This window comes from Schistocerca gregaria, chromosome 5 (genome assembly GCF_023897955.1).
Source record: "Schistocerca gregaria isolate iqSchGreg1 chromosome 5, iqSchGreg1.2, whole genome shotgun sequence".
NCBI lineage: Eukaryota > Metazoa > Arthropoda > Insecta > Orthoptera > Acrididae > Schistocerca > Schistocerca gregaria.
The window spans coordinates 324,515,055-324,532,227 of NC_064924.1; positions in this window are offsets into that span (position 1 = coordinate 324,515,055).

The window sequence follows — 17,173 nt, forward strand, 5'->3', positions numbered from 1 at the left end:
ATTTATTTTGTTGTGAATGTACGTGGTCAACAAGTCTCCAAACCTGGAGACCACTCTAATAGAAAGATAGATGCTGACTACTAAAAGGTTAGTTCTCTGTGCACATCCGATAGAACTGTCGATCTAATTCTTAATATTCAAGCATCTCCACAAAAAACTTATTAATGTACCGAATAAACCACTAATGTCTAACAGACAGAGCACTCAACAGCATTAGACTGTGGCTGTCAGTGTACCTGTACATAATAATTCATGTGCTGTTGTTACTTTTACACCACATGTTCGCATTCTTGGGTTTGAGTCTGGTGAAATTTGAAAGGTGTAAAGCCTACATGCACGCTCTGCGCACACGCCCAGTTACCATAGAACTATGTATGATGCATCGAAGCAGTGACGTAGCAGTTTCATTAATGATTACACCCGCAAATATCCTACGAACTATCAGATTATTTTAGCACCGACAGCACACCCAAGTGGACGGAAGCAAACGGTCAAATTTCCAAGCAAGGAAGCAATAACGACGGAAGAAGAACAAGTTTAGAATTGAAGTACTGGAATCATTTAAGTAGCACTGACTACCGCACTGAATGTACTATGTAACATGGAACTGCAGAACCAGCATTTATATTCCGCTAAGGCTATCTGTTCACTTCCACGTACAACAACGCACATCGTAATTTTTTTCGATATCGAGTAACTGTTACGTGTCAAGCAGTATGAACCGATATTCCGCGAATTATTTACAACGCACTAACTTTACGACCCGATATCGGCATATGCAGATCGTCTCTGATATTGCTCCGCTGATTAAAGAGTCTCTGCTTCACGCTTGTGCGAGTATATCGAGCTGGTAAGCACTAAGCGATGAAAGCTTCTCGACCTAGTTTAGTCACGTGACGCATGCCGCCGATACCAACACTGCGAAGGACGTGCAAATATTTGCTGCCCCATACCGCTCCTCCCTCCCTTCCTCTGCACCTTCTCCGGCTACTGAACAAACCTGCCACTCAGATAACAGGGGGGGAAGAAAAACGCCGTAGAACTTTCATAAAGAGGGGCTCTCTGCCGAGTCGGCGCCGCCCGCCCGCCTCGTTGCCGACTCGAGGTAAAAGCGTAAATATTCAGAAGAAAATATTTTTTCTGTGCTAATGCTCCTGAACGACGTTGATCGAAGTGTCTCTGTCAGTCATAGGGAAATTACACAGTCGCTTTCCTGCGATACTGCAGAGTAAATACACGCCTATCGGCAGTACGTAATATAATTTGGAACGTTACAGTGCGAAGCGACATGGCATTGTGGTTAAAGGTGAGGAAAATATTCTGCATCGCTATTCTGCTACTCCCACTGAAGTATTCCAATTTGCAGTAAACGAAGTAATACGATAATGGAGTGACATTTACCTAAAGTCCTCGTAAGAGCTTCAATATTTTCCCTAAAGTAAATGAACTAGTAAATAACTTAGCAAAACACTTTATTTCAAGTAGCCACACGGATTGACATTTCGATATTAGAAACAAGATCACGTCTCGGAAAATCAATCTAATCTTTGTGTATTCACTATCTATAAAAGATATTTTCAATGTTTTTTGTTCCATGAAATGAACGCATACTGCCTCCCCGTTCTTCTTCGAGCCTCGCCGCTAGAATGTTGTATCATTTCCGTAGCTTCTACTTCTACTGTCGGCCACATTTTACTTGACTGTCTTTTATTCTCTGACCAGAGGACGGTGGTTTCCTTGCCACTGGATTTGCCCTCTATTTTGCAAGACGACGCAACGACTGTGGTTAATGTCGTACGGTTTTGTGTCCTGTCCAATTTGTTGCCTCGGATTTTAGGGAGAGGATTTTAATGTGCTGCTGGGTGACTGGCTCACCCAGGATTTAGGTAAGAGGTCCGCCAGTCACGACTACCTACTTGTTTCACTTCGATTACTGTTCTCTATTCCTTGTGTTTCCTTTCCTTTTTTTAGTGCGTTTCTCCTCCTCATGTTTTGCCTTTGTATGTGAGGGGTTGGAATTGCGTCATGTCGGTGCCTTTTAGCCATTCTCCTTGGTCGCTGTCCGTCTTCGTCCCTTCATCGCATGTGTTCCTGTTTCTATGCGTTTGGGCGCTGATGACCATGCTGTTTAGCACCAGAAAACCTCAAACCACACACACACACACACTTCATATTAATAATTAAGGGAATTTAAATAATTACCTCTTTATTTCGGTAGTGTTTCTGTACTAATGAAGCTTATTCTGTTTAAGCCCGCTTAAGTCGAACGTGCAGTAAATGCTATTGACGGAGTCGATTGTGATGATTATTATTATCTTGCAAAACTAACTTTTGCATTAATGATTCAGTATAACACTGTTTTGTGTCACTAAGGCCACTGTTTACCAACGACGACAGCTGGACCTAAAGCCATAATCATTTTATGCAACAAGAAAAACTTTCTCGACAGGCTTTTGATTACAAGTTATGGTTTCTCATTGATACTGTGATGTACCCTGTCTCCGGATAACATTTTACTATCAGGAATAAATTTAAAATAATCGTCAACACTGGAGCAAAGAGGATACATCAGACTGAAGACCATGTTACTGGACCATTGCATAAATTTTCTGTGTATGATTTTTGTTTAGTTTGTTATTATGTTAGCACACTTTGTTTTTCTCTACTTCATGTACTAAGTGGAAACTGTGACACATTGACGAAAATGGCCTGAAGTCTAAGGAACTTTATATATGTAAAAGGCAATGTCCTGAATGACAGACTTATCACCGCCAAACCCAGACCACTAAAGACAGAAAGTTGAAATTGGCGGAGGGTGTTATTTCTTCTTAAGAAGGGAATCTTCGAAATTCCACCTGTACGGCGGTGAAACAGGGATGAAAGCTTTTTGAACATATGTCGCTATTAGGGCAATTTTTGGTTTCCTAGTGAAATTAAGAAATACTTGTTTAACCATTTTTGGAAATTTGGCCCCTATTGGAGTGAGATAGTGGATGACATATTTTTCAATAAATCATCACTACTAACTACTAAAGTATTTTTAAACCTACATCTATAAGAATTGGTATTTGACTTCTCTGATACAGAAAAAGAATAATAAATTACGTGTTTCAGTGTGTTTGGAAATTCAACCCCTGAGGGGGTAGAGGAGTGAAATAGGAAAGAGATATTTTTTGAAAATATTTCAGTACGAAAGTATTTCTAAAGCTAGTCAATGGAATTTTGAATTTGGTTTCTTGATTGGAAATAAAAAAATACATGCTTCGCTTTTTGCTGAAATTCAACTCCAAGGGGGGTGAAATAGCGGAAGAAACTTATTGTCGAAATATTTCATTACGCAAGCATATTTTAAGCTAAATCTATGAAAATATCTATTTCGCCTCTCTTTTAGAAATAAAAAGTAAGCCTTTCGCTGCTTTTTAAATGCAACCCCAAGAAGAATGAGACAAGGGTGAAAGGCTTTTTGAAAAAAACGTCGGTATTAAGAAAATTTTGAACACAGAACTGCTAAAAGGGGTATTTGGTTTGTTGGTCGTAAATAGAAATACATGTTTCAGCATTTTTCGAAGATCAACCACAAAGTGGATTAAATAGTAGTCGAAGGGTGTTTGAAAATGAGTTACCAATGAAGAAAAGTTCACATTCTGCATCATTGTCTATGTGTTCTTATCAAACTAAAATACTTTATTTTACTCAAATTATATCAGCCATTTCTGTATTATGGTAAAGATTGGAAATTTGAAAAATAGAGTCTGAAGAACACAATAATGTGGAATCATACGTCGAAGCTAGCCAATTCGTTGCTACAGCCATAGAAAATATTGATGCTTCAGTACTTGAAATGGAATAGTTGAATGAAAAAGAAATTATTCCACCAGCGAATCCTACCCAAGGCCAATTTATGACTTTATAATTTAGTTTGGAGGGAATTATGAATTGAAGAGAAATTGTCTATACTGACAAAATCGTTAACGTTTGTAACAAACTTGTCAGAGTAACAAGATGCCCTAACAACCAAAATTTCGGAATTGATAACCTCATAGCAAGGCATTGCTGAGGCTATACCAAAATTAACAGGCGAAAGAACTTACACAAAAGCCTCTGTTCAGAAGCTATGTGCAAAAATGAAAAATAGGTTAAGTAAAAAGAACAATTTTATGCACAGCAGAAAAAGTTTTCAAAGGATTTTTAAAGTGGATTTCGTGTAAGAACACCCAGATTATCGGAAACATGTACTCAGAATTGCAAGTTGCTGTACAACATCCCGTTAGGCAAGTTCATGGATTTGCAGAATGGTGGGTAAATAACGGGGCTGTGACTTGTCTTAACCAATTTGATTTAGGAAACAGACAAAGTTACACGTTTCAGTTCCTTTATTTAGTTGGTGACTAGCTTCGGATTACATGGACCAGTTTCCAAATTATTCTGTGATGCAGGAAGCTAAAATTACAATTTATCCAAAAAACTGTTACAAAATTAAGTACATGTTACAGTATAACGAGCATATTTCAGCAGGATATATGTACCAAACGCACTAAGTGATATACTCATAGTCCGTAATAGAATGTAAATCATGTTAAGATGGTACATTCACGTGTATCAGAATAAAATTTTTTTTTATGAACATTGGTGGGACAAACATGGAACTGAAAATGTGCTTCCTACACTGTCTCATGCAAACCTATGGTAGCAGGCGACTTATCAGAACGCAGGGAATTTCTTTATTAGAACTTTCAATCATTAAGAACAAAAAATTAATATAATAAAAGTACACCATGTACTAACAGATTCAAGCTTTTTAAATATTTATAGATACTGCAGGACATTTAGAAGCTATTTCAACCTTTTCCCAAAAACAGTGGGATATTTAAAAGCAATGAACAGTGAACAACAGGAACAGTACCAAGGCGTATACAAACGAAAGTAGTAAGCTATAGCGATGCAAAAAATCGTTCATTGTAAACCACAGATAGTGTGAAAAGACATTATAAAACATCAAATGTCAAACTGGTTCAGATTCATTAAAACCTAAACAACAGTAAGCCTGACAGAATATACACCTATGAAAACCTGTTTAGTGATATTTCACATGTAGAACAAAAATTAAAACGATAGGTCCCTAGCATTTCGTGTAGAATAAAAGACAACTTGGGGATCTAACATCCATTTTATCTGTGAAGAATCATTGATAAGGTTTGTGGAGGTATCTGTTCAGTTATATTTGCTTCTGTTCAAATGTTTTACGAGTATGAAGTAATTCGAAATGTGATGTTATCTTCAGTGTAATGCTGTGGTTTTTCCATACTATTTGTGGTTCACAATGAACCATGTTACATGTCGCTATGTCATAGGACTTTTTTTGTATCCGCCATACGTGGTGCTGCTGTCGTTTAATGCTCGTTGCTTTTAAACGTCCTGCAATTTTGGGGAAAAAGCGTTAACGAGCTTATAAATGTCTTGCCGATTCTGCCAAATTTTATAAAAGTAGGAATGTGTTAGTTATAGTACGGAAATTCCCTGCATACTGAGAGGGCGCCCCATACCTGACGTTCCTTGGTACAATCTTAAGATGGTTTGCTTGCTATTACTGAATATATCATTTCGTCTCTTTGGTATTTATAACCTCTACGATATGCTCTGTATCCTTTAATGTGTACTTAATTTTGCAACAGTTTATTAGATAAATTATAATTTTACCTTCAGTTCTCATAGGCTGATTTGAAAATTAATTCAGGTAACCTGAAACTAGTCAATCATTATTTTAAAAATTGTATGTGGTGGCTTTGGCTGACTTTTTACGTAAACCTATAACAGGAGTAATACCCGAGTGAGGCGTTTCAGACAAGTCAGTTAAATGAAAGTTAAATAACACTACTTTGAGTACATATTTGCCTGAATGGCGTAAGAATGTCACTTCTCAGATTAAAGTACTCAGCAGTATTTGTCTGCTGTCAAGAAGTGGTAGAGATCAGATTAGATTAGATTAACAGATGTTACACAGTTAATTAATAATACACTTTGTAGCGATGTGTCATGTGTCAGGTTAGGAAAAGGTTTCTGTAGATGCCATACTTGAAGACTTTTTTTGTAAGTTTACGAATAAATGTCAAAAATTCATCTACTGAATAGACAGGTTTGTCAGTCAGAAAATTTTGATCTCTTTTTAAATACTGGCTGGCTACCGGTCAGACTTTTGATGCTGTTTGGTAAGTGACCAAGGATTTTTGTGGCAGTGTAAGTCACATATTTCTGTGCCGAAGTTACATTTCACTCAAAATAATGGGGATCGACCTTTCTTCCAGTGTTGAAGCAAATCACATTGTTCTTGCTTTTGAACTAGTTCCTTAAATAAATATATACAAGATGATCGTGGCTCCAGCTACTTTTTTGATGAAACACTTTTGTGCAATGAATACTTTTTAATTACTGATTAATTATCCAAAAATATGATGGTGCACAGAAACAGTAAATGAAAATAGGTACGTCAGCTAACTTATTTATATTTTTATCTCCAAAATTTACAGTAACCCTAACAGCATAAGTATGTGAACGCAAATGTTTCAACAGATTGTAAATGTGTTCCTTCCAATTCAATCTCTCATCAATGCACACACTCAAATATTCTGAATATTCTGCCTTGGCTTCAGAACTGGGTTCAATCTGAGTATTTAGTAATGATATTGTACCATTTATTGTGCAGAAGAGCGTATACTGTATTTTATCAAAATTTAATATATTTAATCGGGGTCAATTTGCAGAAGACCACTTAATAATTTTCTGGATGAGAATATTTAAAATTTCCTCAGCTAATTCTTGTTTGTGGAGTCTGATTAAAATATTTTAATGGTCAGTAAGGACAACTAGCTGTTAATCTTCGTGAATACAGTGCGGAAAGTCAATAAATTATATTAAGAACATTAAGGGACCCAAGACTGAAATTTCTCGGACCACATTCTTGTTATCTCCCCACTCTGAGGAACCTGCTGATTTTTGTGCATGAACTGAACTGTTTATTTCAACCTTCCATACTCTTTCAGTTACATATGAATTAAACTAATCGTGCACTGCCCCACTCCTATTACAACACAAGCTTATCTAAAAGAATTCCCTGAGTCATACAATCAAAAGTTTTTGAGAATCACAGAAAACTGCAGTTGTTGACACATGATTGGTCATGGCACTTAATACCTGATCACTGAGAGCAGATATAGCATTTTTTGTTGAAAAGCTTTTCTGAAAATCAATTTAGCATTTTGTTAGTACTTGAGTTTTACAGAGATGTGAATACATAACTTTTCACAAATTGTAGACAAAGTTGTCAGAAGTGATATTGGATGGAGTTGTAGGCATCTGAAGTATCTTATTTTTTATACAATGGTTTAGCAATACCATATTTCAACCTATCAAGAAAAATGTGCTGATTCAGGGTCACATTACATATGTCACTGAGGATCTGAAATACATGTTTGGAACAACCATTTAGTACCTTGTTAGAGATGCCATCCGTGTCATACAAGTTTCTACTTTTAAGTTAGTTTATTATTTTCATAACTTCAGAAGATGAGGTGGGTAGAGGTTCTGTCTTACTAGGCTGCTCAGAAGTACCTATTTCATATATATCATTGCCATAACTAGTGAACGATTGGATCCTATTTTCTCCACAACATTTAAAAATGATTTTTAAGAATATTTTCAACCTCTTACTTCTTGTTAGGAAATTTTTCATTCAGTTTAATGCCAATACAGCTTTTCTGTGCCCTTGATTGCCAAAGTCCCTTTCAACAATATTCCCACTTGTTTTCATATCATCATCAGAGTTGCTAATCTCAGATATAATAGATACACTTCTGGAGTCTTTAGTAACATTGTAGTTTTATGACATTTGATTGTTGCTGGGTCATCAGGATTTCTCGCTATTGGATTTATTTCGATTTCCTAGTGACAAGATATTTTTATCGTTTTAGTAGGCTGTGGTTTTCTATACATGACTCCTTACAATTATATTTCATGAGATTATTAGAGTTACTGTTTTCAAAATTACTCATCACAAATGTATTTTGAAATAAGCTATATTTTAAATTGGCATCATGGTCTCAGTTTAATTCATCCAGTCTAATTGCTGCAAACTTTTCCTAAAATTTGCAATCGTTGAAATGTAAACTGAACTAATTATTTAGGAGGACTGTTTTGCATTAGATTTTGGACCTTTGTCGCATCATGTAAATGGCTGTGTATCATGCTCAGAAACTTCATTCATAACGTGATGAATATTTATTTCATAAAATTTATCTTGTTTTATAAAAATACTATCTATTCCTATTAGACTGTCTCAGAAAATCTACGTTGAAATATCCACAAATAATAACTTGCTTGTTTCTGTGTGACAGACAGCACAACAAGGGATAAGCGAGTATTCAAATATTGTTGAGAATTTCCCTATAGGAACCTACAGACAACTAAATTTATAAAATTACCATTCTTCAGCTTAGGCTCACAAGTAAATGATTGTGTACGTTGTCTACGCAAATACTTTTAGTTTCTAAATTTTTCACACTATGATAAACATTAACATACCGGGCGATCAAAAAGTCAGTTTAAATTTGAAAACTGAATAAATCATGGAATAATGTAGATAGAGAGGTAGAAATTGACACACATGCTTGAAAGGACATGGGGTTTAATTAGAACCAAAAAAATACAAAAGTAAAAAAAATGTCCAACAGATGGCGCTTCATCTGATGAAAATTGGAGTAATTAGCATAACAAAGTAAGACAAAGCAAAGACGATATTATTCACAGGAAATGCTAAATATGTCCACCATTCTTCCTCAACAATAGCTGTAGTCGAGGAATAATGTTGTGAACAGCAATGTAAAGCAGGTCCAGAGTTATGGTGAGTCATTGGCGTCGGATTTTGTCTTTCAGCATCCCTAGAGATGTTGGTCGATCACGATACACTTGCGACTTCAGGTAACCCGAAAGCCAATAATCGCACGGACTGAGGGCTTGGGACCTGGGAGGCCAACCCTGACGAAAGAGGCGGCTGAGCACACGACCATCACCAAACGACGCGCGCAAGAGATTTTCCATGCGTCTAGCAATATGGGGTGGTTCTAATAAACCCCCATGTCATTCCAAGGATGTTTGTCAATTTTTGCCTCTATATCTAAATTATTCTGTGATTTATTAAGTTTTCAATTTTATACTGACTTTTTGATCACACGGTACATGGTGTCTCAGCCTTTTTCGATATTGTCTCTACTTACATGGCCTTAAAGTTTATATCCACTTCCAATCACCAATTCCATATCTGTGGCTATATGATGTTGAGACAGACGTAGTATATCTATTGCATTTTCCAAATCTGAATATTGTAAACCAAAATAGAATTAATGTACTTTAATCCACTGGAATTCTAATACATTACGCTAGTATTATTTTTTCTGAGTACCTTTCTAACAATCTTGTGATATTTTAACATCTTTAGTACCTACCTGTCTGAGCTTCAAAATGCTTGTTTTCTTTTAATGTTTATGACTTGACATTGATCTTATTGCAAAAAAGACACACTACCTTCTTGATTTGGGCAAGAGGCGACTATAATAGTCTGGCACCAAATGATAAAGTGTCCAGAGGTGAGAATTTTAATGAGAATGCTGGTCTGTCACTTAATCATGATCGTAAGGCATAGGGCAGCCTCTTCTGCAACACACTTTTCACTAGAAAAGTTTTTATTATAACACTTAACAGTTTCAGGTTTCCACATCTGATAAGAAAAGTTTTAATCCTTTTGTGTTCATAGAATCTTTTAAGGGAGTAGTACCCAGGTCTTGATCAGACCAACGAAAGTGATCACTACAGGTTTTATCCAAAGGGAACAGCACATTGAGTAACTGAAATGATTTGAAACTACCAAACAAATAAGCGATTTGATGATGTGTTCTTGTCAAAGTTTTGGTCAAATTATATACTGAAATAACTCTGTAATGAAGAACTAAAGGAAGAGCCATTCCACAGTACCCAAGTAAGTCATCAAAAATATTTCAAAAAGTATTTATATAACACTAGATATCGAGATGAACCTATTTTGCGCTGGTATGTGTTACAAATATTTACTTCAAAGTTCCATCTTTACACAAGAGAAAAGTTAGTGCACATTCCTTAGATAAACTTATAAAATTAGAACACTTCAAATCCATTTTTTATTCTACTGATTTAATATATGGAGGGCTACGAAATGAATAATAGCCACATTAATGGTAGAGTGGGTGAGTCCTCTCCATCTCAAAAGAGTTCCACAATCATGATAGAACAAACGATCGTTGCATTAACTTTGTGAGGAAGCCAGCGGTGCCTTTGCTACATAATACTCAGCATGGTAATTCAAACGCACCAAATTGTAACAACAAAAGACGAGCAGATGATAACAAGCACCCCCACATACTATAATAATGGAACAAGTCATTTACATCAAGGCAATAAAATCAGTAGAATTCTAACACAGGAAAATGCAGTTAGTTAAACATAAATGGTACTTACCAGCAAAGCGATCCAGTACAAAACAGAACTGTTGGCACGAGATGGCAGACGGAAAATCCAACAGTAAATGTTACAGATGTGATGGAAGAATCCCACGCATTCCTGTAGACTAGAAATGAGTGCATTAAACCATCAGGTAGTGGTCATGGGATGGAGTGGGGGCAGATGGCACAATGCAGTGAGACTGTTAAGATACAATGAAGACACAGACATAAGGGTTATTTACTGACTATTACAAATGCCATGATGAAAGTAAGAATATAGTTCAGGTCACTATTAATAATATTGTGGGGCAAATTCCAACTGTAGTGAGTACTGACATAGCCACTACTTTAAATGTCATATCATCAAGTCTGTTTAATATGATTAGTGCAACTACTTACCTAGACGATTTTTAGTAGACCAATAGTCGATTGCATTGTAGGTATAGCATTTCTGAGAACAATGAATGCAAAAATAGACTTCTTCTCAGGCAAGAGATATATTTGTGTATAGAAGTTGAAGCTCTTGTAGTGAATTGGATAGAGATGGAATCTGAACATGGTAAATACTGTCGAGGCATAAGAGTCAAATTTGTTGAGATGAATGCCCCACAAACTAATAGCCAGTATCCTCACTGTAGATCGTAAAGAACTATGAGGACCACATAACTGACAAAGTGGTCGAATCCTTAACTGTTAACTTACGACAGCAGACCGAATTAAAAGAGTTATTAAAACATATACTCGTTTCTAATAAGAATGTATTTATCAATACTATATAGAAATGTTTCCACAAAAATTTATAGCCAAAATTCACACCCCATGCCATGCTCAAACGTCAGCAGGTTACTTAAGAAATAGGACAGATGTTAGAATGGAAAACTGTAAAAGCATCACACTCACTTATTTGCAACCTCTTATTACGAGTGACCAAAGCCAGCAGAAATGTCCTCCTTGTACCAGACCCTCTGGCTATTATTAAAATCATTTTTCCAGTTTCCATCAGACTGGAAAATCCACATGGACAGCTAAAAAAATTCCACACTGTTATGTTTCTTACAAGCATTGATTTGACATCCTTGTATTGTAGGTGCGACTCACAGAACACTCTAGAAAATGTACAGCGTTCATATGTGCCGAAAGAAGTTATCAGCTCTCTATACAGCCTGATCTATTCAACAATGTAACCTTCTATGTATAGGCATTGTGAATGGCTACTCCTACGTCGGAATAACATTGTCTTTTACTTAGGAGGACGTTGTAGGATTTTTGAAATGTAGCAGTCACTGTCAAACTACAAAATTCAGAGTCTGAGAGAGACCGAATAAAGTATGTGAGTCACGTGGTTTATTCTGTAGGCACAACACCGAATCAAGACGAGATTAGTATAACAAAGAATTTTCCTGTCCAAAGACGCAGGAAAAAGCTTTAAGTAATTCTAAGATTACATTCGTTTTTAGACTTTTGTGCCGTAGTAGCACTACTAAGTTTAATAAAGCAAATTACAACATCAGAGAACTGGCAAAATATTTTTAAGATACTGTTGGCAAGCTTGCAGCATTACTTTCTGGCAACACATCTGATTCTAGAAGTGGAAAATGGGAAGTATTTTTACATGAATACCAAATTAAGCTAATTTTAAAACCGAAATTTCATCTAGAAAGCAACCCCGTGGCGAGGATTTCTTGGTATGTTTAATCGATTTATGCACATTTATGCAGCTGTCTATCTCGGACTACTTGAACAAATAGTAAACAATCTGACAACCTATTCTACACAAAACACATCGACTGAGCTTATATGTAAAGTAAAGGAGAGGAACAAACGGACATTTTTTTAAACCGCTTCCAAGAGTCGAACGCTCTTCCTGATGATAAAGTACGGAAAACTATAGACAAACTTACTGAACATGCACGCTTAAGGAAAGCCTATTATGATATGAGGTTAGATCATATACAAAAATGAGGTAGGATAATGTGTTCTTTCAAGAACTCAAATTCTTCTCTTCTTCAATGTGACAACCGCGAATGAGCATTACTTTACACTGATCCTTAAGAAATAATAATGATTTGTCAAGGAGGAAGCTATTTGTTAACATATCCTAGAACGAATGAAAAAAAGGGGCTATAACGCCTTAAGAAACACCTAGGCTTATGTTTAACTGTGTATGTCTTTCCTTGGAGAAAATTTTGAAGCCTTATTTACGTACAGAATCCACATGGAGTGGGAGAAGTTTCTGTCAGCAACATTATTTGGAGTTAAAAATTTATTTGGATTTTTTTGTCATCAGTCTACTGACTGGTTTGATGCGGCCCGCCACGAATTCCTTTCCTGTGATAACCTCTTCACCTCACAGAAGCACTTGCAACCTACGTCCTCAATTATTTGCTTGACGTTTTCCAATCTCTGTCTTCCTCTACAGTTTTTGCCCTCTACAGTTCCCTCTAGTCCCATGGATGTCATTCCCTCATGTCTTAGCAGATGTCCTATCATCCTGTCCCTTCTCCTTATCAGTGTTTTCCACATATTCCTTTCCTCTGCGATTCTGCGTAGAGCCTCCTCATTCCTTACCTTATCAGTCCACCTAATTTTCAACATTCGTCTATAGCACCACATCTCAAATGCTTCGATTCTCTTCTGTTCCGGTTTTCCCACAGTCCATGCTTCACTACCATACAATGCTGTACTCCAGACGTACATCCTCAGAAATTTCTTCCTCAAATTAAGGCCGGTATTTGATATTAGTAGACTTCTCTTGGCCAGAAGTGCCTTTTTTGCCATAGGCAGTCTGCTTTTGATGTCTTCCTTGCTCCGTCCGTCATTGGTTATTTTACTGCCTAGGTAGCAGAATTCCTCAACGTCATTGACTTCGTGACCATCTATCCTGATGTTAAGTTTCTCGCTGTTCTCATTTCTACTACTTCTCATTACCTTCGTCTTTCTCCGATTTACTCTCAAACCATACTGTGCACTCATTAGACTGTACATTCCGTTCAGCAGATCATTTAATTCTTCCTCACTTTCACGCAGGATATCAATGTCATCAGCGAATCTTATCATTGATATCCTTTCACCTTGTATTTTAATTCCACTCATGACCCTTTCTTTTATTTCCACCATTGCTTCCTCGATGTACAGATTGAAGAGTAATGGAGAAAGGCTACAGCCTTGTCTTACATCCTTCTTAATACGAGCACTTCCTTCTTTATCGTCCACTCTTATTATTCCCTCTTGGATGTTATACACATTGTATATGGCCCGTCTCCCCCCATAGCTTACCCCTACTTTTTTCAGTATCTCGAACAGCTTGCAGCATTTTATATTGTCGAACGCTTTTTCCAGGTTGACAAATCCTATGAACTTGTCCTGATTTTTCTTTAGCCTCACTTCCATTATTAGCCGTAACGTCAGAATTGCCTCTCTCGTGCCTTTACTTTTCCTAAAGCCAAACTGATCGTCACCTAGCGCATTCTCAATTTTCTTTTCCATTCCTCTGTGTATTATTCTTGTAAGTAGCTTCGATGCATGAGCTGTTAAGAGGATTGTGCGATAATTCTCACACTTGTCAGCTCTTGCCGTCTTCGGAATTGGGTGGATGATGCTTTTCCGAAAGTCAGATGGTATGTCGCCAGACTCATATATTCTACACACCAACGTGAAAAGTCGTTTTGTTGCCACTCCCCCTAATGATTTTAGAAATTCTGATGGAATGTTATCTATCCCTTCTGCCTTATTTGACCGCAAGCCCTCCAAAGCTCTTTCAAATTCCGATTCTAATACTGGATCCCCTATCTCTTCTAAATCAACTCCAGTTTCTTCTTCTGTCACATCAGACAAATCTTCACCCTCATAGAGGCTTTCAGTGTATTCTTTCCACCTATCTGCTCTCTCCTCTGCATTTAACAGTGGAATTCCCGTTGCACTCTTAATGTTACCACCGTTGATTTAATGTCACCAAAGGTTGTTTTGACTTTCCTGTATGCTGAGTCTGTCCTTCCGACAATCATATCTTTTCCGACGTCTTCACATTTTTCCTGTAGCTATTTCGTCTTAGCTTCCCTGCACTTCCTATGGATAATTTAAATCATCAGTGCGTAGACTAAGCAACCTTTGCCGTCATATTTCGACACAACTGATAAACTAAATGCTACGTACTACCCAGGCTGTGTCTGACAGTGACCCACTGGAATATATGTATGTAAATAATAGTAGAGATCCCAAGCAAGAAGACATTCTTAGTGCTAGTGTGTATTTTGTATGGACGACAAGCAAATGGATAAAAAACCACCTGCTGTAGTATTCCACGAGGTCAATGAAAAGAGTCATGACTTGAAATATGAATTTCAAGTACATTATGTAGTTTAGTAGAATTACGTTGATGTATCTGCTTTAAATTCATCATACTTGTGTCCGGCACATTTGTATGCAGAACTAGATGCTTCATTGTGAAGTTAGTTGTTATACGTTTTTTCACAATATTACGTACTTTGGTTTAAGAAGTATTGATTTATTTGTCTTTCTCAGAACTGGTGAGCGAATAGGAAATTAGAGCTTAGTAAACGAGGGAAGTACCTACACTACTGGTCGTTTGTACATAATAACGGAGCTTGTTACTGTAATGCGGGAATGAAACTTTGCATTTGTGTCGATGGGCTGAAGCTCCAAAGAATAATTGTTTTATTAAACGTATGTGGGCTTTTAACGGCCGCATTTCCACTTGGAACTTCACATTTCACTCTATTTTCTTGCTCAAATGGCTCAAATGGCTCTGAGCACTACGGGACTTAACTTGTAAGGTCATCAGTCCCCTAGAACTTAGTACTACTAATACCTACCTAACCTAAAGACATCACACACATCCATACCCGAGGCAGGATGCTAACCTGCGACCGTAGCGGTCGCGCGGTTCCAGACTGTAGCGTCTAGAACCTCTCGTCCACCCCGGCCTGCTACTTTCTTGCTCTTTGCCCTTTCTGTGTTCTGTAGAATTTCGAACACGGATTTGATATTAGTTAACAATGGATAATCTTGCTTTAAATAAATAAAAATTGTGAGTCTGATGTACTGGAATGGTAAGACATTACGAGATATCGACGTTTTAGAGGCGTAGGCCATAGTCGTAAAGAAACTATGCCTTTGCATGGAAATCTATTACTTATTATAAATTATGGGTCTGTTTCTCACAGAAATGTGTGTATATTTGTCCTATGAATACTTAACTTGTACTCTGTATCATCAAAATATTGCGTATTGTGTCGGCGACATTAAAGCCTGTGTTAAAAACAAGTACTGAAAGACTATAACACTGTGAACTCACTTTTAAAAATATTTTAGCTTTTGTGAATGTGGCGTGAAACTGTAACACACTACTAATGAAAGTGTTGTGCTAGAGTTTGTTGAAATGGAAGTCAGACGTGGACAACAAGAAAAACCTTGTAAATAGTAACGCACTTACCTGAACAGAGCTCGGCAAGCAGTTTTAACGCTTCTAGCGCTGTTTGGAAGATTGGAATTCACTCCAAATTAGGTGAAAAATTTTTATCAGCACATACCACTCACTAAATAACAGTATAGATTTCGTATCGGTAAATGTGTTTCTGCATGTTGTACAGGGCCAGACCATCTTTTTCCTGCAAAATGTAACTATCGATGTAAGGTACTGATTTGATCTGTACAAAAAAATATGTAGGAAAATTTGACCAGCGGTACTATTAATGTATGCATGTTCTGGAGATAAACAGTGCATAACTGCTGTTCACCTAACCTCATTCAAAAAATAGATGACAATTTAAGTCATAGTGCAATGAACCCTTAACAGTGGTCTAAAAATATAAAAGGCGCCCCTCCTAACATAAACACAGCTCCACCTTATGTACTTAAATTACGCCTTTTCATTCCCACTTACTGGGCCGTGGCGGCTTCCGTGAGGGGGAGAGCATGATCCTATGGGGTCCACCTATCCGCGTTCCATCGACTCTTTTCCACGTCGTATCACCGTTGATGGGATAGGTGTTTCCTCTGGGACAGTGTGGCGGCGAGTGGGGTGTCGGAGAAGGAGCTGTACGGAGGTGCCTCCGTATTCGGCGGCCTGGCGACTAAAACAATTTCACGTAGTTGACCGTAGGATTATGAGCGGCCGCGTTTTCCTGCAGCGATGACCGTTGCTGCCACTTTGTTTAGTGGCCAGGAGTTGCTCTCGCTGTGTGCAGTGCAACCTGCCTACGAAGTGCATCCGTCATTTGTGATATGCTAAATACGCCGAGACGTATTGAAAGTACAGCGGATCCAGTTGCCAACCCGAACGGCACTCGTACAGATTCCAGTCTGTGCAAAAGGCCGTGACCAGCTTAGATTCTCCGATCGAGCGAATCTCGTAACAGATTTGATTCAGGTCCAGCAGAGTGAAGCAACTAGCCCCAGGAAACTGAATAAAACAGTTCTGGAGACCAGGCAAGGGGAATGATTCCAAAATGACCTTCTTGTTTAGTGTCCTGTAATCAACTACCGGCCTATAGTCCTGTCAATGAGCTTTAGGGACAAGGAATATTGGTGAAGCATACGGTGAAGTGGAAGGTCTAATTACCCCATCAAGTAACAAAACACTGATATTCTACCTCAAAATTTTCAGTTTCTGTGGCGAAAGACGATAAGTT